The sequence below is a fragment of the Macaca mulatta genome, chromosome 14, assembly GCF_049350105.2.
Source record: "Macaca mulatta isolate MMU2019108-1 chromosome 14, T2T-MMU8v2.0, whole genome shotgun sequence".
Taxonomy (NCBI): Eukaryota; Metazoa; Chordata; class Mammalia; order Primates; family Cercopithecidae; genus Macaca; species Macaca mulatta.
Genome location: NC_133419.1, coordinates 28,050,442 through 28,072,410, shown reverse-complemented (window position 1 = coordinate 28,072,410; position 21,969 = coordinate 28,050,442).

The window sequence follows — 21,969 nt, the reverse complement described above, 5'->3', positions numbered from 1 at the left end:
TTGAAGTGACTGTCCTTTCCCCAATGCATGTTCTTGGCACTTTTGTTGAAAATGAATTCACTGTAGATGTATGGATTTATTTCTGGATTTTCAGTTCTATTCCATTCATCTATGTGAAAAAATGGAGTAGAATAGAGAACCATGTTTTTATGCCAGTACCATGCTGTTTTAATTACTATCGCTCTGTAGTATAATTTGAAGTCAGGTAATATAATTCCTCCAGTTTTTTTCTTTTTCGTAGGATAGCTTTGTCTATTTTGAGTCTTTTTTTCCCATGTAAATTTGAGAATTTTTTTTCCTATTTCTGTGAAAAATATCATTGATATTTTGATACGAATTGCATTGAATCTGTATATTGCTTTGGGCAGTGCGAACAGGTAAAAATTATTGATTCTTTCTTTTTTTGTGTGTCCTCTTCAATTTCTTGCATCAATGTTTTATAGTTTTCATTGTAGAGATCTTTTACTTTATGGTTAAGTTTATTCCTAGGTATCTTATTTTATTTGTAGCCCTTGTAAATTACTTTCTGATTTCTTTTTCAGATTGTTTGCCGTTGGCATATAGAAATGCTACTCATTTTTTTATGTTAATTTTGTATCTGGCAACAATACTGAATTTGTTTATTGTTCTAATAGTTTTTTGACAGTCTTTATAGGCTTTTCCAAATATAAGATCATTTCATATGCAAACAGAGATAATTTGACTTCTTCCTTTGCAGTTTGGATGTCCTTTATGTCTTTCTGTTGTCTCATTGATCTGTAATCTGTTTTTCTCTAGCTAGGAATTCCTGTACTTTGTTAAATAACAGTGGTGAAAATGGGCGTCCTTGTCTTCGTTTCTTCTTAGAAGAAAGGCTTTCAGCTTTTCCCCATTCAGTGTGGTACTACCTGTGGGTCTGTCGTATATGACTTTTATTATATTGATGTATGTTTCTTCTCTACTTAGAATTTTAATTTTTTTTAAATAAAGGGATGTTAAATTTTATAAAATGCCTTTTCATCATCAGTTGAAATGATCATATGGTTTTTGTCCTTCATTCTGTTGATATGATGTATCACATTGTGATTGATTTGCTTATGTTGAATCATCCTTGCATCCCTGGGAAAAAGCCTACTTGGTCTTGATGCATGATTTTTTAAATGCATTGTTGAATTCAGTTTTCTAATATTTGGTAGAGGAGTTTTAATCAATGTTCATCAGGAATATTTGCGCATATATATATATATTTAATATGTCTTTGTCTGATTTTAGCAGCAGGGTAATAGTGGTCTCATAAAATGAGTTTGAGTTTGAAAGTATTCCTTCCTCCTCTCTTTTTCAAAATAGTTTCAGTTTAATTGATATTAGTTTTTCTTTAAATGCTTGGCAAAATACAACAGTGAAGCCATTGGATCCTAGGCTTGTATTTGTCCCCCTGAGAGTCTATTTATTCTGGCTTAAGTCTCATTATTTGTTATTGGTCTATTCAGGTTTTAGATTTCTTCATGGTTCAAACTTGGTAGGATTCATGTGTCTAGGAACATATCCACTTGTATGTTTTCCTTTTTTTTTTTTTGGCATATACTTGGTCATACTAGTCTCTAATAATCTTTTGAATTTCTGTGATATCAAATGTCTCCTTTTCCATCACTCATTTTATTTATTTGAGCCTTCTCTCTTTTTTCTTAGTCTGGCCAAAGGTTTGCCAATTTTGTTTATCTTTTCAAAAAAAAATTCATTTTATGATTTTTGAACTTTTTTAGTTTAAATTGCATTTATTTCTGCTCTGATATTTATTTTTTTTCTTCTAATAATTTGGGTTTATTTCCTCTTGCTTTTATGGTTCTTTAAGATGCATCATTAGGTTATTTGAAGTTTTTCTACTTTATGATATAGGGGCTTATTGCTATAAATTTTCTTCTAAGTATTGCTTTTGCTGTATCCCATAGGTTTTGGTATGTTGTTTTCTATTTTCATTTGTTTCAAAAAGTTTTAAATTTCCTCATTGACCCACTGGTCATTCTGGGGCATATTGTTTAATTTCCATGTGCTCATATAGATACCAAAGTTCCTCTTTCTATTGATTTTTAGTTTTATTCCCTTGTGTTCAGAGAAGAATTTGATGTGATTTCAATTTTTTTAATTTATAAAAGCTTATTTTATGGCCTAATATGTCTATCCTTGAAAACTGTCCATGTGCTGAGAAGAATAATGTGTATTCTGCAGCTGTTGGATAAAATGTTTTGTAAATCTTAGGTCTATTTGATCTATTTTATGAATTAAGTCCATTATTTCTGTTGATTTTCTGTCTGATGATCTGTGAAATGATAAAAGCAAAGTGTTGAATTCTTTGGCTATTATTAGATTGGCATCTTACCCTCTTTAGCTCTAATATTTGCCTTATATATCTGGGTACTCCAGTGTTTACTGCATATGTATTTACCATTATTATATCCTCTTGCTGAATTGACTTCTTTTTCATTATGCAACAACCTTGTCTCCTTTTTTTGTAGTTTTTTTCTTGAAATCTATTTTGTCCAATGTAAGTATAGCTACTGCTGGTTTGTTTTGGCTTTCATTTGCATGGAATAAGTTTTTTTTTTATCTCTTGAATTTCAATCTATGTGTGTCTTATAGGCAATAGATTGCTGGGTCTTGTTTTTATCCATTTAGCCATTATATATCTTTTGATTAGACAGTTTAGTCCATTGGCTTTAATGTTATTATTGGTAAGTCAGCACTTACTTCTGCCATTTGGTTGTTGGTGTTCTAATTGTTTTGTGGTCTTTACTTCCTTCTTTTTCTCCATCTAGTCTTCCCTTTTGTGAAGGTGATTTTCTCTGGTGGTATAATTTAACTTCTTGCTTTTTATTTTGTGTGTACCTGTTGTATGGTTTTTGATTTGAGGTTACCATCAGGCTTGCAAATAACGTATTGTAACTCATTATTTTAACATGATGACAGCTTAACACTGATTGCAAAAGTAAACAAACTTACAAACAAGCAGAAAAAAACCTAATAAAAATTATATACTTTAACTTCATCCTCCTTAATTCTTTTTAACTTTTTGTGGTTTCTATTTATATCTGAATATACTAGACATCTTGAAAAGTTATTGTAGTTATTATTTTTCATAAGTTCATCTTTTAGTCTTCCTACTGAAGATATTAGTTTATATACCATAATTATAGTGTTATAATATTCTGTTTTTCTGTATATTTAACTATTACCCGTGAGTATTTTACCTTCAGATTATTTTTAATTGTTCATTAAGATCCTTTTCTTTCAGATTGAAAAACTCTCTTTAACATTTCTTGTAGGATACTGCTGGTGTTGTTAAAATTCCTCAGCTTTTGTTTGTCTGGAAGGTCTTTATTCTCTTTTATGTTTGAGGGATATTTTCACTGGATATACTCTTCTAGAATAAAAGTTTATTTTTTTTTCTTCAGCACTTTAAATATGTTATGCCACTTTCTTCTGTCCTGTAATATTGCCACTGAGATGTCTGCTGCCAGATATACTGAAGCTCCTTTGTACATTTTTTTCTTTTGTCTTGCTGCTTTTAGAATCCTTTCTCTAGCTTTGATTCTTGGCAGTTTGATTATTAAATGCCTTGAGGTAGGCCTATTTGAGATATATCTGCTTAGTGTTCTATAACTCTTTTGTATTTGAATATTTATATCTTTGGCTAGGTTTTAAAAGTTCTCTGTTATTATCCCTTTGAATAGCTTTTGATCCAGATCTCTCTCTCTCTCTCTCTCTCTCTCTCTTTCTCTCTCTCTCCCTTCTCTTTAAGGCCAGTACTCTAAAATTTGCCTTTTTGAGGCTGTGTTCTAGATCTTGTAAGCATGCTTTATTCTTTTCTATGTTATTTCTTTTGCCTCCTCTGACTGTGTATTTTCAAATATCCTGTCTTCACGCTTGCTAATTCCTTTTTCTGCTTGATCAATTCTGCTGTTGAGAGACTCTGAGGCATTCTCCAGCATGTCAGTTGAATTTTTCAGCTCCAAAATTTCTGCTTGACTTTAAACAATTACTTTAACTTCTTTGTTAAATTTACCTGGTAGTATTCTGAATTCCTTCTCTGTGTTACCTTAAATTTTGTTGCACCAACTCAAAGCAGCTATTTTAAATTCTCTGCCTGAAAAGTCACATATCTCTGGCATTCCAGAATTAGTCACTAGTACCTTAGTTAGTTTGTTTGGTGAGGTCATGTTTTCCTGGATGACTGTGATGCTTATGGATGTTCTTCGTTGTCTGGGGATTGAAGAGTTAGGTGTTTATTATAATCTTTGCAGTCTGGGCTCTTTTGTACATATTTTTCTTGGGAAGCCCTTCTAAATGTATTAGTCTGTTCTCACGCTGCTAATAAATACATACCCGAGATTGTGTAATTTATAGAGGAAACAGGTTTAATGGACTCACAGTTCTACATGGCTGGGGAGGCCTCACAATCCTGGCAGAAGGTGAATGAGGAGAAAACTCTCATCTTACATGGCAGCAGGCAAGAAAACTTGGGTAGGGGAATTCCCCTTTATAAAACCACCAGGTCTTGTGAGACTTATTCACTACCATGAGAACAGCACAGAAAAGACCTTCCCCCATCATTCAATTACCTCCCACCAGGACCCTCCCATGACATGTGGGAATAATGGGATCTAATTTTCAAGAGAAGATTTGGGTGGGGACACAGTCAAACCATATCATTCTGCCCCTGGCCCCTCCCAAATCTCATGTCCTCACATTTCAAAACCAATCATGCCTTCCCAACAATCCCCCAAAGGCTTAACTCATTTCAGCATGAACTCAAAAACCCATAGTCCAAAGTCTCATCTGAGACAAGGCAAGTCCCTTCTGCCTCTGACCTGTAAAAGTAAAAGAAAGTTAGTTACTTCCTAGATACAATGGGGGTACAGGCATTGGGTAAATGCTCCCATTCCAATGGGACAAATTTTTCCAAAACCAAGGGGTTACAGGCCCCATGCAAGTCCAAAATTCAGTGGGGCAGTCAAATCTTAAAGTTCCAAAATGATCTCCTTTGACTTCATGTCTCATATCCAGGTCACACTGATGTAAGAGGTTGGTTCCCACAGCCCTGAGCAACTCCACCCTATGGCTTTGCTGGCTGCTTTCACAGGCTAGTCACCCTCCTGGCTGCTTTCATGGACTGGCATTGAGTGTCTGTGACTTCCAGGCACACACTGCAAGCTGTTTGTTGACCTACCATTCTGGATGGATCTAATATTCCGGGGTCTGAAGGATGGTGGCCCATTTCTCACAGCTTCTCTAGGCAATACCCCAGTGGGGACTCCATGTGGGGCTTCCCACCCCATATTTCTCTTCTGCACTGCCCCAGCAGAGGTTCTCCATGAGAGCTCCACCCTTGCAGCAAACTTTTGCCTGGATATCCAGGCATGTCCATACGTTCTCTGAAATCTAGGCAGAGGTTCCCAAACCTCGATTCTTGACTTCTGTGTACCCATCCAGTCAACACCATGTGGAAGCTGCCAAGGCTTAGGGCTTGCATCCCCTGAAGCCAGGGCCCAACCTGTACCTTAGCCCCTTTTAGCCACAGGTGGAGCAGTTAGGTTGTAGGTCACTATGTCCTTAGGCTGCACACAGCAGCGGGCCCTGGGCTCGGCCCACAAAATCATTTTTCCCTCCTAGGCCTCTGGGTCTGTGATGGGAGGGGCTGTTGTAAAGACCTCTGACATGCCCTGGAGACATTTGCTTCATTGTCTTGATGATTAAGATTTGGCTTCTTGTTGCTTATGCAGATTTCTGCAGCAGGCTTGAATTTCTCCCCAGAAAATGGGTTTTCCTTTTCTATTGCATTGTCAGGCTGCAAATTTTCCAAACTTTTATGCTCTGCTTCCTCTTAATGCTTGGCAGGTTAGGAATTTCTTCTACCAAATACCCTAAATCACTTATCTTAAGTTCAAATTTCCACAGATCTCTAGGGCAGGGGCAAAATGCCACCGATCTCTTTGCATAGCAAGAGTGACCTTACTCCAGTTCCCAACAAGTTCCTCATCTCCATTTGAGACCACCTCAGTCCGGACTTTATTGTTCATATCCCTGTCAACAAGTCTCTAGGAAGTTCCAAACTTTCCCACATTTTCTTATCTTCTGAAATCTCTAAATGGTTCCAACCTCTGCCTGTTACCCAGTTCCAAAGTCACTTTTACATTCTCAGGTATCGTTAAAGCAGCACCCCACTACTCAGTACCAATTTACTGTATTAGTCTGTTCTCATGATGCTAATAAAGACATACCTGAGACTAGGTAATTTATAAAGGAAATAGGTTTAATGGACTCACAGTTCCTCATGGCTGGGGAGGCCTCACAATCATGGTGGAAGACAAATGAGGAGCAAAGTAACATCTTACATGCTGTCAGTCAAGAGAGCTTATGTAGGGGATCCCCCCCTTATAAAACCATCAGATCTCATGAGACTTATTCACTATCATGAGAACAGCATGGGAAAGACCCACCCCCATCATTAAAATACCTCCCACTGGGTCCCTCCTGACAAGTGAAAATTATGGGAGATGCAATTCAAGATGAAATTGGGGTAGGGCCGCAGCCAAAGTATAGCAAATTAAATGGTCTAAATCTTTAGTCACTGCAGCCATATATGCAGTAAGGGGAAACCCAAGCCCAGTAATGCTGAGACTGTTGCAGATCATAGAGGCACTGCTCCGCTGGTCTTGGGTAATATCCAGGACAATTCCCTAGATTATTAGGTAGAAATTCCTGTTCTTTTCCCTTAATTTTCCCCAGTCAAATGGAGTATCTCTCTCTCTCTCCCTCTCTCTCTCTGCTGAGCTGCCAGAGCTGGGGGAGAGGTAACACAAGCACCCCTGTAGCTACCGCTATTGTGACTGCCCTGGGTCAGACCTGAAGCCAGCACCACATTGGGTCTGGCCCAAGGCCCCAGCTGACACTGCCTGGTTACCACCAATATTCTCTCAAAGCTCAAGGACTCTTCAGTCAGCATTTGGTGAATCCAGCCAAGTTTTCCTCCTTTCCTTTGGTGTAGCAAGCTGCTTATGTGCCCAGGGTGGGTCCAGTAATTCCATCTGGGAGACAGGACTTGGAGTTAATCTTAGGAATCTATCTCATGCTTTATTCTATTGTGGCTGAGCTGGCACCCAAGCCACAGGAAAATATCCTTCCCACTCTTTCTTTGTCCCCTCTCATGGCCACCACTGCCCTAGGCCCACGGCAAGTACCACCTATATTCACTCAAGGCCCAAGGACTCTTCAGCCAGCTCGTGATGAATGCTGGCAGGCTTGAATCTCTTTCTTCAGTGCAACAGGTTCCCTGTGGCTCAGGGTGGGTCCAGATGTGCCATCCAACATCCAAGGCCTGAAATTGTGAACCCCAGGAGCCCACTTGTTGCTTTACCCCTCTGTGCCAATCTGGTGCCCAAGCTACAAGACAAAGTTCTCTCTACTGTTTCTTCTCCTTCCCTCAAGCAGAAGGAGTCTTCCCATGGACACTGCAGCTGGGAATGTGCTGGGTCACTCCTGAAACCAATATGGCTCTGGGTCTCACCCATGGCCCGCAGAGAATACTGCCTATGTGCTGCTGATATTTATTCAGACCCAAGAGCTCTTTAGTCAGAAAGTGATGAATCCTGTCAGGACTGTGTCTTTCTTTCAAGGCACCAGGTTCCCTTTTGACCTAGGATGTGTCCAGAAATTTCATCTGGGAGTTAGGGCCTAGAATGGGGGCCTCAGGATTCAACATTGTGCCCTATTTTACTATGGCTGTGCTGGTATCCATGTTGCAAAACAAAGTACCCTTTACTCTCCCTCTACTATCCTTAAGCAGAACGAAGGAATCTCTCCAAGAGCTATGAGCTGTGTTGTCTGAGTTTGGGGCAGCAGAACACAAACACTCCCTTAGCCACCCCAGCTGATTTTCCACTAGGTGATGTGTATCCCAAGTCCATTGTGTCTGAGCTCAGCCCAGCACTAAGATTTCCCATGAATTGCATTCCTTATGACCTAGATTGCCTTTTGAGTTTGTTTAGAACCCCAGAGTGCTTTTGCCTGCAATGGTGGGGCTAACCAAAACTCAGGTTCCAACCACCGGGATGGATGATTTCTGTCTAGCTAAGGCTGGTCTAAATGTTCCCTTCATAGTTATAAGCTGAATTCTGTCCAGTGTTGCTTTCTGCTGTGTTAAGGCAGCACTGAGTTCCAATGCAAAGTCCCATGATCACTGCATTCTCTCTCCCCTAAGCACAAAGGTTCTCTCTGCATGCCACATGGCTGCTGCCAGGGAATGTGGGAAGTGGTGTCAGCAATTCAAGACTGTCTTTTCTACCTTCTTCAGTGTCTCTTTCCTTGATATGATATTAAAACAAGGCACTGTGATCACTCACCTGATTATTGGTTCTTGTGAAAGTACTTTTTGTGTGTGTGGATAGTTTGATTTGGTGTTCTTTTATGGGGGTGGGCAACCTCAGCATACAATTTTTTTTTTCATTAAGTCATGAACTTTCACCTTTTTACTTAAAGGAAGTACTTTACGGCTTCATCTTGGCATATCTGAATTGCCAGCATCACTACTCTTGCAATATGGGGCCATGTTAAGTCAAATAAATGTTACTAAAACACAAGCACCGTGATACAGCAACAGTCAATCTGATAACCTAGAAGGCTACTAAGTGATTAACTTAGTAGTCACTTAGTATACGGGTAACATATACAGCTTGGGTTAGACAAAGATAATTCCCATCCCAGGGTAATGGAGCAGAATGGTATGAGATTTCATCACACTACTCAGAACGCCACACAATTGAAAACTTATCAATTGTTTGTTTCTGGAATTTTTATTTAGTATTTTTGAACTTTATTTACTGCAAGTAACTATAACTCCAGAAAACAAAACTGCAGATAAGGCAGGCTAGATGGCATTGCATAGATTGATTTGAAAGCATTCTAGAGCTCAAGTGTTTTGGGTGTGAATGTGATTGGTTTTGACTGCAAGTGTTTTGGGTGGGTTGCAGGAGTTAAATGTGTAACAACAGATCAAACACAGTGGGAGCCTAATCTTACTTTAATTTATACTTAACATTATGTAACTTTAGTTAGTTATGTAGTTTTCATCAACATAGTCCAGAGGGATACTGTATTTTTCATAAATTTTGTAGTTCAAAGGAATGAGAGAATCTGACATTTTGAACAAAAGAAAAAGTAGTATTTTTCTTTACAGTTTAAAAGAGTTATAAGGACAGTCACATATTTAAGAATAATAATTTTTCTGAAAACAATAAATGGATTAAAAGAAAGGGCTGTTTCAAAATTCCTTGATGTAGTAGCTTTTCAGCTGTACAATTACTGAAAGTTTTAGTGAATTTATCAAATTAAGAATCAGAAAGCATGGGCAACTAATACCATAACTCATTACATTTACTATGCCGTTTCATATATTTGTGAAAATATGTAGTTTTACAGAATTAATTTATAATGGTAAATATCAATATAATTATATATAGATAGTATTTTCAAAAATATATATAAATACACATTTTAATATGAAGTTTCATAAATATGTTTTCCAATATTTAGTTTCATATGTATATTTCAAGTAAGTTTTCTAAATTTATAGTTTTAAAATATTTGTTCTTATGCACTGTTTGAGTTTTCCTGTTTGAGAACAATAATATATATAATATACTATTATTTTTATATTTTCATATAAAATATTACTGAGTATTTTTCTGTTATATTTGATATTTACTGAAATTATTTAATATTTTTACTTTTTAAACTTCTTTTTCACTTCTTTTTCTCTTCAAGCATTCTGTGTGTGTTTGTGTTGACTTTTCCATGTGTTCTTCCTGGGTTAGCCTTCATTTATAAACTAAGATTTTATGTTTTCAAATATCTGTTTTTTTTCCTAAATTCCAGAACCTATTTCTGAGTTTTCCTCATCATTCCTCATGTTCTTTCATATTTTGCCTAGTTTTTATTTATATATTTTGGATTATTTACTACAGGCACATGCCACCATGCCCAACTAATTTTTGTATTTTTAGGAGAGATGGGGTTTCACCATGTTGGCCAGGATGGTCTCAATCTCTTGACCTCATGATCTGCCCTCCTCAGCCCCCTAAAGTGCTGGGATTACAGGCATGAGTCACTGCGCTCGGCCTATCAGTTTTTACGCGGTGGCTCAAGCCTGTAATCCCAGCACTTTGGGAGGCCGAGGCGGGCGGATCACAAGGTCAGGAGATCGAGACCACAGTGAAACCCCGTCTCTACTAAAAATACAAAAAATTAGCTGGGCGCGGTGGCGGGCGCCTGTAGTCCCAGCTACTCAGGAGGCTGAGGCAGGAGAATGGCGGGAACCCGGGAGGCGGAGCTTGCAGTGAGCCGAGATCGCGCCACTGCACTCCAGCCTGGGCAACAGCGTGAGACTCCGTCTCAAAAAAAAAAAAAAAAAAAAAAAAAAGAAGGTATTTTTTGTCACAACTTACTTAAAGGAATGTAATTCTAATCCGTATTATCTTTTTTATTATATTATCTTTTAATGTACTTTTAGTGTATTTGTTTTCTGTTGACTTTGTTAAAATAAAATTTATTTTCCTGATATTTTTGAGAAGTAACAACATGCTAGCAGCCCTCACTCTCGGTGCCTCCTCGGCCTCTGCATCCACTCTGACTAGAGGAGCACTTCAGCCCAACACAGCACTGTGGGAGCCCCTCTCTGGGCTGACCGAGGCTGCATCTGGCTCCCTCTGCTTGCCCGGAGGTGTGGAGGGAGAGGCGCTGGCAAGAACTGGGGCTGCGCTCAGCACTCACAGGCCAGTGTGAGTTCCATGTGGGTGTGGGCTCGGCAGGCCCACACTCCCAGCGGCAGGCCGGTGCTGCCAGACTCAGGCAGTGAGGGGCTTAGCACCCAGGCCAACAGCTGCAGGGGGTCTGCCAGGTCCCCCAATAGTGCCGGCCCACGGGCGCTGTGCTGGAATTCTCACCAGACCTCAGATGCTTTCCCGCGGGGCAAGGTTCGGAACCTGCAGGCCACCATGTCAGAGCCTCCCCCACCCCCGCCCCCACCGTGGGCTCCTGCACTGCCCGAGCCTCCCCAAAGAACACCCGGTCCCATCAACTGCCTAAGGGCTGAGTAGTGCCGGTGCATGACGCGGGACTGGCAGGCAGCTCCACCTGCAGCCCCAGTGGAGGATCCACCAGGTGAAGCCAGCTGGGCTCCTGACTGTAGTGGGGACTTAGAGAACCTTTATGTCTAGCTAAGGGATTATAAATACACCAATCAGCACCATGTCTAGCTCAAGATTTGTAAATACACCAATCAGTACTCTGTATCTAGCTAACCTCGTGGGGACATGGAGAACTTTCCTGTCTAGCACTCTGTGTCTAGCTAGAGGATTGTAAATGCACTAATCAGCACTCTGTGTCTAGCTCAGGGATTATAAATGCACCAATAAGCACTCTGTCAAAATGGACCAATCAGTTCTCTGTAAAACAGACCAATCAGCTCTCTGTAAAATGGACCAGTCAGCAGGATGTGGATGGGGTCAGATAAGGGAATAAAAGCAGGCTGCCCCAGCAAGCCAGCAGCAATCTCCTCAGGTCCGTTTTGAGGCTGTTCATTTGCTCTCTACAATGAATCTTGCTGCTGCTCACTTTTTGGGTCCACACTGCCTTTATGAGCTGTTAACACTCTCTGGGAAGGTCTGCTGTTTCACTCCTGGAGCCAGCCAAACCACGAACCCACCAGGAAAAATGAACGACTCCAGATGCGGCGCCTTTAAGAGCTGTTAACGCTCACTGCCAAGGTCTGCAGCTTCACTCCTTGTCATGGAGACCACGAACCCACCAGAAGGAAGAAGCTCCACACACACCATTTTTAAGAACTGTTACACTCATCCTGAGGGTCTACGACTTCATTCTTTGAGTCAGCAAGACCAAGACCCACCAATTCCAGACACATTTTTAGAAGGGAAAAATGGGTCATAATAGTTGTTTTTAACACCCTTGGTCTATAAACACTTCCGTTATTTTCTGAAGTTTTAAAATATGTTCTTATACTTTCAGAGATATGCTTACTCTGTTCCTCACTCCCATTTTTACTTGGACATTTTTTTTTTCTGTGTTGCTGCTGTGTTGTACAATTTCAAGTTAATTTCCAGAAGTTTCTCCTTGGTTGATGTTTGTCTTAGGGTATTTGGCTAATTGTTTTAGAAATTGCATAAGGCCCAAATTGCTTCAATCTTGTAGACCTTACAACTGACTCCTTCAAATCACCTATAAATGGGTAACACCACTATCTAGTTCAAAATTTTGGACCACTCTTGAAAATCTATTAACAATTTTCAAGTGTTCCTATTCTTTGATTTATCAGACACTCATTTGGTTCCTTTTGTTTCTTTCCACATAGGCGTTGATACTATGCATATATTATAGTGGTTGGTGGCTTTCTACCTCTCATATTGAGTCATGAGACTACTTTGCCAGTTTACTACTTGCCATTTTTCTGTGGGTTTTGGCTTTATTTCCTGGTGGCTTTGATTTTATGATAGAACTTAAGGAGGTTATAAACTATGGCACTACTTCTATCTTCCCAATATCAATTGATCTTATTAATGTCTTATGTAAATATGGTCCCACAGAGTACACATTAGGAAATACCAATGTAAACTAGTTACTTGAAATGTATTTTTCAAAGAAGTATTTTTCATAGCTTTTAATTTTCTTGGTGAAGACATCTGCAGCTCTTCTAACTGCTCTCTGGAAGTTAGGATTTCTTACAGTATAGAGTTAAGAAAATAAATCAGTATTTGGGTCTTGGTTCTGCTCTTAGAAAATATGTGACTTTGGATCACTCTGAGTTTTGATTCCTCATGTAATAATGAAATGAGCAATTTCTCTAAAGTTTCTGGCACAAGATATGAAACATAGTAAATAATCAACATATTTTAATTGTATTCTCCATGTTTTACCCTTCCCTTTTAATATTGTGTTTTTCTTCATATATGAGTTAGGTTAAATATCCTATGAGGGCAGATAACATGTCTGCCATACTCTGCTATATTCTGAGGGCTTTGCATAAGATGGAATATAGTGAGTACTGTAATGGGATCTTTGGGGTGTCGCTTCACTAGCCAGACACCTCTGTGGCCAGTGGCACCTTTACCTAAGTTTTGCTCAGACCCACTGGGCCCACTAGGAGTGGCAGGCTGCACTCAGCTCACACTAACAGCCTGTATCCCATGCTTGCCAAGGGGGAGCAGAGCCGTGAGGGGTGTGTGAGTGAGTGAGTGTGGGGTCCAATCACTGAACACAGCCAGACACACTCACTGTGGTGTGGCAGGGCAGGGCGCTCCAGGTGCCAGCATCGGCACTGGCTCCCTGTGGGGTTGCGGCTGGACCAGTCACCCTGGATGGAAGCAGCTTCCACAGCTGGCGCTGGGGAATGCAGTGGCACCCGGAAGCTTGGAGATGCTGGGAACCACAGAGCCCCAAGGAGGGTGTCAGCCCTGGCTTCAGGAGCTCCTACATTTGGGTTCCCTGAAGGGTCACAGCTCTTCTCTTCTTCTTGGCACCTGCAATATAGCAAGCAAGGGGCATGTTTCAGTCCTTTTTGTGTTACAGCTCTTTCAGCCCCACCATTTGGTGGGTCCTGAGTTCTTGTCCCGTGTCCAGGAAGAATAAGGTACCTGAACAAGTGGAGGGTGAGCAAGGTGAAGAGGAGCTTTACTCAGTGATAGAACAGGTCAGAGAAGACTTGCAGGGGGTACCTCCTATCTGCATCCAGGGTGTTCCAACAAGTGTTCAGCTTTCAGCAGAGAGGAGATCCTGGATGGGTAGCTCCTTTCTGCAGCTGGTTATCCCAGCGTCTGCTCACCTATCAGCACAGAGGAGACCCTGGAGTGGGTAGCTCTGCTCTGCTACTGCTTGTCTTGGAATATGCTCAGTTCTCAGCAGAATGGAGACCTCAGAGTGGATAGCTCCTCTTTGCAGCTGATTGTTCTGACATCTATCTGTGTCTGGCTAAGTCAGGGGTTTTTATGGGTTTCAGAGGGGAGGAAATGTATGCTGATTGGTTGTGGTTGGCCATGGGCAGGCCCGGAAAAAGCATAATAAATTTCCATGCCAGTCTGCAGGATTGGCAGCTTGGCCTCCAGGCTTCAGGTCTTCCCTGGCTTGAAGGTGGGACTTCACCCAGTACCCACCGCTTTCCCAGGAGCCTGTCTGCTACTGCTGTTTATGCAACCCAGGCTTTTCCTGCTGAGGGGTGCCTGCAAGCCAGTGCTGAGCTTCCCTTAGCAACCCCTTGGTTTCCCTCCCATGCTCATTGGTGCCCAAATTCCGGAGGGGACGAAGATGGCAAGGGGCTGTCATGTCAGTGCTGCCTCAAGTATGTGCATACCTGGCCAGGTTGTGGCAGTGTCCAGGCTTGGCCTCAACTTTGCTCCAAGATTGGAGTGAGCTCTGAGAGTGAGGAGAGGCCAGACAGTGGGAGTAGACACTTCCAAGCCTGTGCTGGCAGGTGGGGCCTTCCTGGGTCCCTGAGAGTGCAGAGATTCCTAGTTCTGCAGCCACAGCTTGGGTGGATACAGCTGCATCCAGGAGGGCAGAGCTCCTGCCTGCTCCTGGTTTCCAAGTGTACAGAGATGCCTGGGTCTGCAGCAGCCGCTGCTGCTGGGCGGCCACAGCTGCACCTGGGGAGCACAAAGCTCCAACCCTGTCAACTCAGAAGGGGGCCGAGGTTTTCTCCTGTTTCCAGCACCCACTGGCTCCATGGAGCATGCAGCCTGGTTGTGCCTCCCCCACTGCAGCCAGTGTCATGGCAGCGCCACTCTAGATGGACCACCACTGCTATCAGTACTTAGAACACATTAAACAAATTAATAGAACTTCGTTTGATCTTTCTCTCCTTCTATAATATTAACAATAATAGCTAACAATTAATAAGTATATATTAGGTTGTTAGATAAATTCTGAACATTTCATGTGTATTTTCTTATTTCAAGGTCACAACAGACTTTTTAAAAAAAACAGAGAGTAGACTGGGCAAGGTGCTTCACAGCTATAATCTAAGCACTTTGGGAGGCTGAGGTGGAGGGATCTCTGGAGCTCACGAGTTTGAGACCAGCCTGGGCAACATGGTGAAACCCCATCTCTACAAAACGTACAAAAAATTAGCCAGTTGTGATGGCACATACCTGGGAGGAACACCTGAGCTTGGCAAGGTCAAAGCTTCAGTGAGCCATGATTTCACCGCTGCACTCCAGCATGGGCAGAGTGAGAACCTGTCTTAAAATAAGAAAAAGAAAAAATAGTAAGTAGGTACTGTTATTATCTTCACCAGACTGATGAGAGCTTTGAGCCACAAAGAAGCTGAGAGACTCACATAAGTTAATAAATTGCCCGAGTGAATGGACAACAGTAAACTATGGAGACAAGGTATGTGTCTTACTGCATTTCGTATACATAATACCTAACTTAGAATGTACCTGAGTACATGCATGCATAAATGAATGAATGGATAGACAAATGAAATGTAATTCAATTACAATACAATATGTCACCCGGATCTTGTTCTGCATTTATTCTTAATAAATGCATCAGATGATGATTATATCATTATTTTGGCTTGATTGGCTAGAATTTTTACCTGAACTTTGTAATGTGATATATATGTGAAATAACTTTGAGTAAATGGAACAGATACTAAACCACTTTTAAAATTGCAAAGTTGAAAGTTGCATAATCTTTATTATGAAACATCAAGCCCTACCTCATTAAAACTACTAAAGTATCATAATAATAATGAAAGTCATATGCTGCATTGTTCAAGAGAGCAGAAATAAGATTTACAATAAGATGAATGACTTAAAATAGCAGTAATCTTATACAGGAAACAACATACAATTAGCTAAAAATTGTATAACGTGGTGCTGAATGGGGCATAGCTGAATACACTGTGCTAGTATTTAATGTGAGAGAAAAAATTATTATGTGAAAGTTGTGGGCATTAAAAACTAATATTTCTACTTAAAATTCTTTTTTGTATCCCTCTGCCACCTAGTAATCTGCCAAGTAGAGGTGTTGGAAAGGAAAAAAAAAAAAGTGAGGCAAGTTTGTTCATATAATTTAATCATAGACAAAAGTACATTTAGACTTTCTCTGAAATTTCCTTTGTGGGTAATTTTCTTGGTGCTTACAAGAGAAAACAAGTGACAGACATTGTGAGGGTTGTGGACACATTTGGAATTTAATGTTAGAACATAAAAAGTTTGCAATGTATAATCAACCTGCCAAATATAAGCCTTGTTACTCAAGAGTTTTCCTGTAGTATCTGTGATTTTTCTATAATGTTATTTGTCTCTTTCCAGTGGGCCAAATTTGTAACCTTTATCCCTAAACTAATTAAATAGAAATGAGAACTTAAAAATAGCAGGATTTAAGCATAATAAGTGGAAACCAAATTTTACTCATTTGCACACATGGTCTAAATAATTAATGCTAATTTCTCCATGGTGTAATGAATATTTATTTATTGCTTCCATCGTATTCATTCTTCCTTACTTATCTCACCAAGAAGACCATGGTTTCTCTTTTGGATGTTCCCCTTTCTTTATCAGCCAATTGGCTTAGGTAGAATTAACTCCAATCTTGTTCCAGGAGTAGGCAATTATTAGCCTGCACAATTGTATTCTATTTCTTCACCCTAGCCTGGGGTTATATATAAATCACAGCTCATGAGTTGTGAGATGTTTGTTTAGACTTCAGAGAAAATGGAACTTTGTCTGTAGATACCATAATTAGAGCAATTGGATTTTTTTGAGCCAATAAATTATCTTTATTTTTTAAGCCAATTTTAGTTCAGGTTTTAACTTGAAACATAGATTTCAGAATGACAGCTATGGGCAATCTGAATGAATGTCATATACAGTGAACAGAAAACTAGTTAATAGGATTCTAAGTGAAGATCACATATTAGGTGAAAAGCAGCCTGATATTTTAAATTCTGATTATTAACTCAGAAATATATCATTTTAATTAGATTACATGTAGTATAGTATATAGATGCCTTTATATTATAGAAGGAAACACTAGTGGTCTACCCTGGCGTTGAATGAAATAACATTTTGTCTTAAGTTTGCAGGACACCCTTCCCTTTATTTAAGTATACATATTTTGTGAGTCATCGTACACCTGTGTAATGATCTGTGTGTTTCCACATGATTTTCCTCTCTAAAACAGATGAGACAGGAATGATAGAATCTCTGGCTAGTTGTCTTTGTTAGTTAAGAAATTTTGGCTGCAAGTAAAAGAAATCAAATTCAAAATAGATCTATTATGTTATGTAACAGATTAGGTGTTTCCAGGTTTGATTTATTCACTGGCTCAATTATATGATAAGTGACTCAAGTCTTCTTATTTTTTTTTTTTCTGCCAACTTCAGAGTGTTGGCTTTTCTTAGGTTTGCTTTTCTCGTGGCCCCAGTATGGCTTGTGGCAATTCCAAGTATCTTGTGCAGATGATTTCACCCAGAAACAGGAGTGGAAGTTTCTCTTTATGCACCTTTTTTTAAAAGTCTAGAAAACTCTAACCTCTCAGCAGAATCACGTTGTGCAAAAGATATCGCAGACTTGTTTCTAAACCAATCACTGGAGAGAAAAAAATAAATTATCTTGATTGGCGTAAACACACATTTACTCTCCACTTCTGAGAAGGAAAAGGCTAAGAAGCTTCTTCCCTTATTAGTGGCTGAATAGAAAGGAACTGATTTTATTGAATTAGAATTCTGCCTGCAGGGAAGATGGAGAGATCGAGATAATAGATTTGTGTGTTTGTATTGGGGTTTTGGCCTGCTTGGTAGAGATAATTTGAACCTAATTTCTCTCCAATTCTGTGGGAACAGCCTCAGTCTAATTTCCTTTGGTAAATGCCTATCACTTGCCTCTGAAACAGAAAAGAAGCAAGCTTCTTAGGATAGTTTTGTTACACAGCTGTACTGTCCTGGGAAACACAAAAGTGCAATCCTGCCAGAGTATTTGTGGCTTTAATGCAACCATACTCTAACTTAGCTTCTTTTGGATGGATTGACAGAAATGGTGCTAGAGGCTTAGCCTGAGAAATCATAATAAATCAATTGATTAGCAAATAGCAAATTCCATTTTGCAACTGGCCAATTACCTGACCCAACCAATTCCTGCGTATTTCCCCCTCTCTCTCCTGATAAATGGGGCAGTTATTTGAGTATATAAATATCATTAACTTGTGTTTGAATCATTGTGCCTCCTTTGCTAGGCAGCACTCACAAATTAGATATTTCTCAGAAGCTTGTCGAAGTGCTTAGAAAACATTGTGCTAACACTTTAAAAATACTGAATGAGAATTTATCTAAATAAAGTATGATTCAATTTTATTATACCTATTGATATTTCTTGTCCTTGGTTGGAAAATAGCTATGTTCCCCCAAGGTAATTTTAAGGGGATGAGATTACAAACCCTATTAAATATATCCTGTCCTTGGCATTCTTATGGCTGTCATATATTATAGTAGGACTATTTCTCAAGTAAATGTCGTTAAGATCAGATTTTTATCAATATGTATGCACTTAAAGCAAGATTGACCTGGTATTCTGGATGCAGATTTTGCTGATGTACCTAGAATAATTATATCTACTTGTTTATTCAATTTTAAATTTGATTAGAAAGTGCCTAATGTTCCCATTTCAAGTTTGCAGGGTTATATCCTAAGTTCTTTCAGAGAAGTAATAGATAAAGGGCAGAGAACTAGCCTTAACTAATTCACCTCGTTAGGTTTGTTGAGTATAGAGGGGCAATGGATTTCCTTTCACCTAGGCAACTCCTGTTCACAGGAACTAGGCTACTTGCTGCTTATAGAAATTGACCAGTAGAAAAGAAATCTACATTTAAAATGCTTTACTTCTTTATTTTGTGTCTTCTTGACTCCTTTTTGTGACCCTTAATGCTCATATTTACCCTTTTTTGAATTGCATGATCAAGAACAGATCTTTACAAACTTTGGTGTGTATATAAATCCTTTGATGATTTTGCTGAAACCAATTCTAATTCAGTAGGTATTGATGTGTCCTGAGAGTCTGCATTTCTAACAAGCTCCCGGATATTGCTGGTGATGCTGGTCCATGCATTGTACTTTGAGCAGCAAGGAGCTAGCCTTCCCTTACCATTCTTTTTTTCATTTAGTTCTAATAGTTCTATTTACCACTCCCTCAAAGTCTTGGTGAATGTGTATTTATTATTTTAGGCAGTAGAGGTGGAGCTTAATTAATGCTTTGAGTTATTGAAATTTTCTATATTTTTATTTGGCAGTCATTTGTGTATAGTTACATACAGAGACTTTTATTTTTGCCCAGTAAAGCACTGTTACTAAAGGTTTGTTCATATTCTGTTGTTTACTCTTTTTCCCAAAGAGAAACAATCCGAACAATAAAGAATAAAAAAGATATTATAAATGGAGTTTATAATATATAGTTTATGTGTTGTAGTAACTCTCAATCCTGTTTTGTGCTCTAGATAAATTAAAAATAAGACTTCTAAACACAATACAATATGTCCTGTTAAATCTGAATTTTAGATAAGCAATGATGGGACATATTAGGATGTCCCATTCAATATTTGGGACATATTATATCATTTGTTTGTTGGTAACAATAACTGGATTGCATTAATTGGTTTAAACTCATTTGGTCCAACTCACAATCTAAATCATCTTCATCTAAGCCTAGAATGTGGGCTGCTTGAAACATGGAAACTTCAATTGGCTGTCACGTGTGTCCTTAACTTTCAAGGAGCACGTTTCTGTACTCTCAAGGCAAACAAATTAGTTTAACAATTTCTCTTTTACTTCTCCTCCAGTTCCTTGGGACTTAATTTGTGGTTGAAACAAATTGTCAGTTGAAGCAGTGATATATATCAAATCCTCCTAGGATTAGCTATATCTACATATACTCTGGGCTATGACTTAAATTTCCACAATAGGAGAATCCAAGTATTTTGGGGAAATTCATAAGCTCCTTGTAGTGTTTAGAAAAAAAATCTTTAAAAAATTATCTACTTGTCTCTGATTTATTTTTCCTCTCAGAAACATGTATGGGTTTCAAGAGTAGTGTGGAATTTTGACACTTGGAGGAATAACTTTTCATTTACCCACCTAGGTCCAAGTGTCTGGGGGCATGTGAATTAACTGATAATAGACAGATTCACAGGAGAAAAATGCATAACCTATGTTGGAGGATTTGTCAGCAAGTAACTGGAAGAATAGCCTAAGGTAAGAGTTTATATATTAGTTTCACAAAAGGGGGTAGGGTTAGGACTTCAACTGGAAATTACTAAAGTTCTCTTGGGCCTTTTCATCCTGATGTTAAGGGCAGTCTCCCTAGTTACACGCTCCCCTAGAGCTGGACAGGTGAATTAACACATCCACATGCTAGGGATCAATCTTCTTCCAACCGGAAACTTCCTTATACGAGTGGGGTTAATGGTAACTGTATTTTAAGGAGAATCTGCCTTCGTCAGATAAGGGAAGCAGTTGAGATAAGATTTGTCTTCTAATCGCTTCGGTGATCTTCAACTATGAGCAACTCATAAAGGTTACAGGATGATGATAAAAAATATTTTAGGCATTGAATCTTAGTAAGCAAAGAAAGAATTCCCGAAGTTTGTCATTATGTAGTATCAAAGACACCGTGTGGAACATAACTTTACGGAAGAAGTATAGGACAAAGAAAAGGATGCAGGAAAATGTTTTCTCTCTTCACTTTCAGTGTGAATTCATGAGGCTTTAAGGGATCATAGCAGGTGTGAGGGACTAGATAATGGACATAGTTTGAATGAACACCCAGATGGTACTAAATAGACACTTGCAGCTGTATGCTATTTTATTTATTTCTATCTCTAACACTCCATGGTTTCAGCACTTAGAATTTATGAAGTTAAGTAGATGAACACGTAGTTATTTCATCTATAATTAAATTTGAATGGAGATTCCTTCTAATTATAAGGATCCTCAGGTATTAAGGAAGATCGGAGGAAAGAAGGAGTAGAAAAAGACGGGTATAAAATTTAACTTAAAAAATATTTTTTCTTTTAAAATATAGTTTATTTATTATTCATTGCCTTGTACCAAACTCCTAGGAGAAGCTTTAGCAACAATTATGAAGCAATACGTATTATTCCCAGTACCACTGTGTTATCATAAAAAAGATTCTTTGTTTATAATGTAAGCTAGTATTTTCACATAAATGCTTGCTCTTCCCTAGTAGCATACAAATAATGTTTTAGCATAGTTCTTGTAGCATGTAGATGATATGGGAGGAGCATAAATGAGCAAGGATGTCTTGGAAGCATAGGGGAGGAAAGGTATCTTGTTCTACCCATTTGAGGTTTGTTGATTGGGGCCTGTATAACAAAAGAAAAATTAATAAGAAAAAGCACGCACATTTATGTAATTCAAGTTTTACCTGACATGGGAGCTGCTGTGGTTTGGTTCTTTTTCCCTACCCAAATCTCATGTTGAATCATATACCCTAGTGTCGGAGGAGGGGCCTGGTGGGAGGAGATTGGATAATGGGGGCAGAGTTCTCATGAATGATTTAGCACCGTTCTCCCTCGGTATTGTATAGTGAGTGAGTTCTCACAAGATCTGGTTGTTTAAAAGTGTGTGGCACCTCTCCCTTCCCTCTCTTTCTCCTGCTTCAGCCATGTAAGACATGCCTGCTTCCCCTTCACCTTCCACCTTGATTGTAAGTGTCCTAAGGACTCCCCAGAAGCAGAAGCTGCTATGCTTCCTGTAGAGCTTGCAGAACAGTGAGCCAATTAAGCCTGTTTTCTTTTAAATTACCCAGTCTAAGGTATTTCTTTATGGCAATATGAGAACAGCTTAATACAGGAGCCTTCATCAGGAAGTAAAGACCTGAAGAAGCACTTGAACCTTAGTGTTTTTATGCTAGG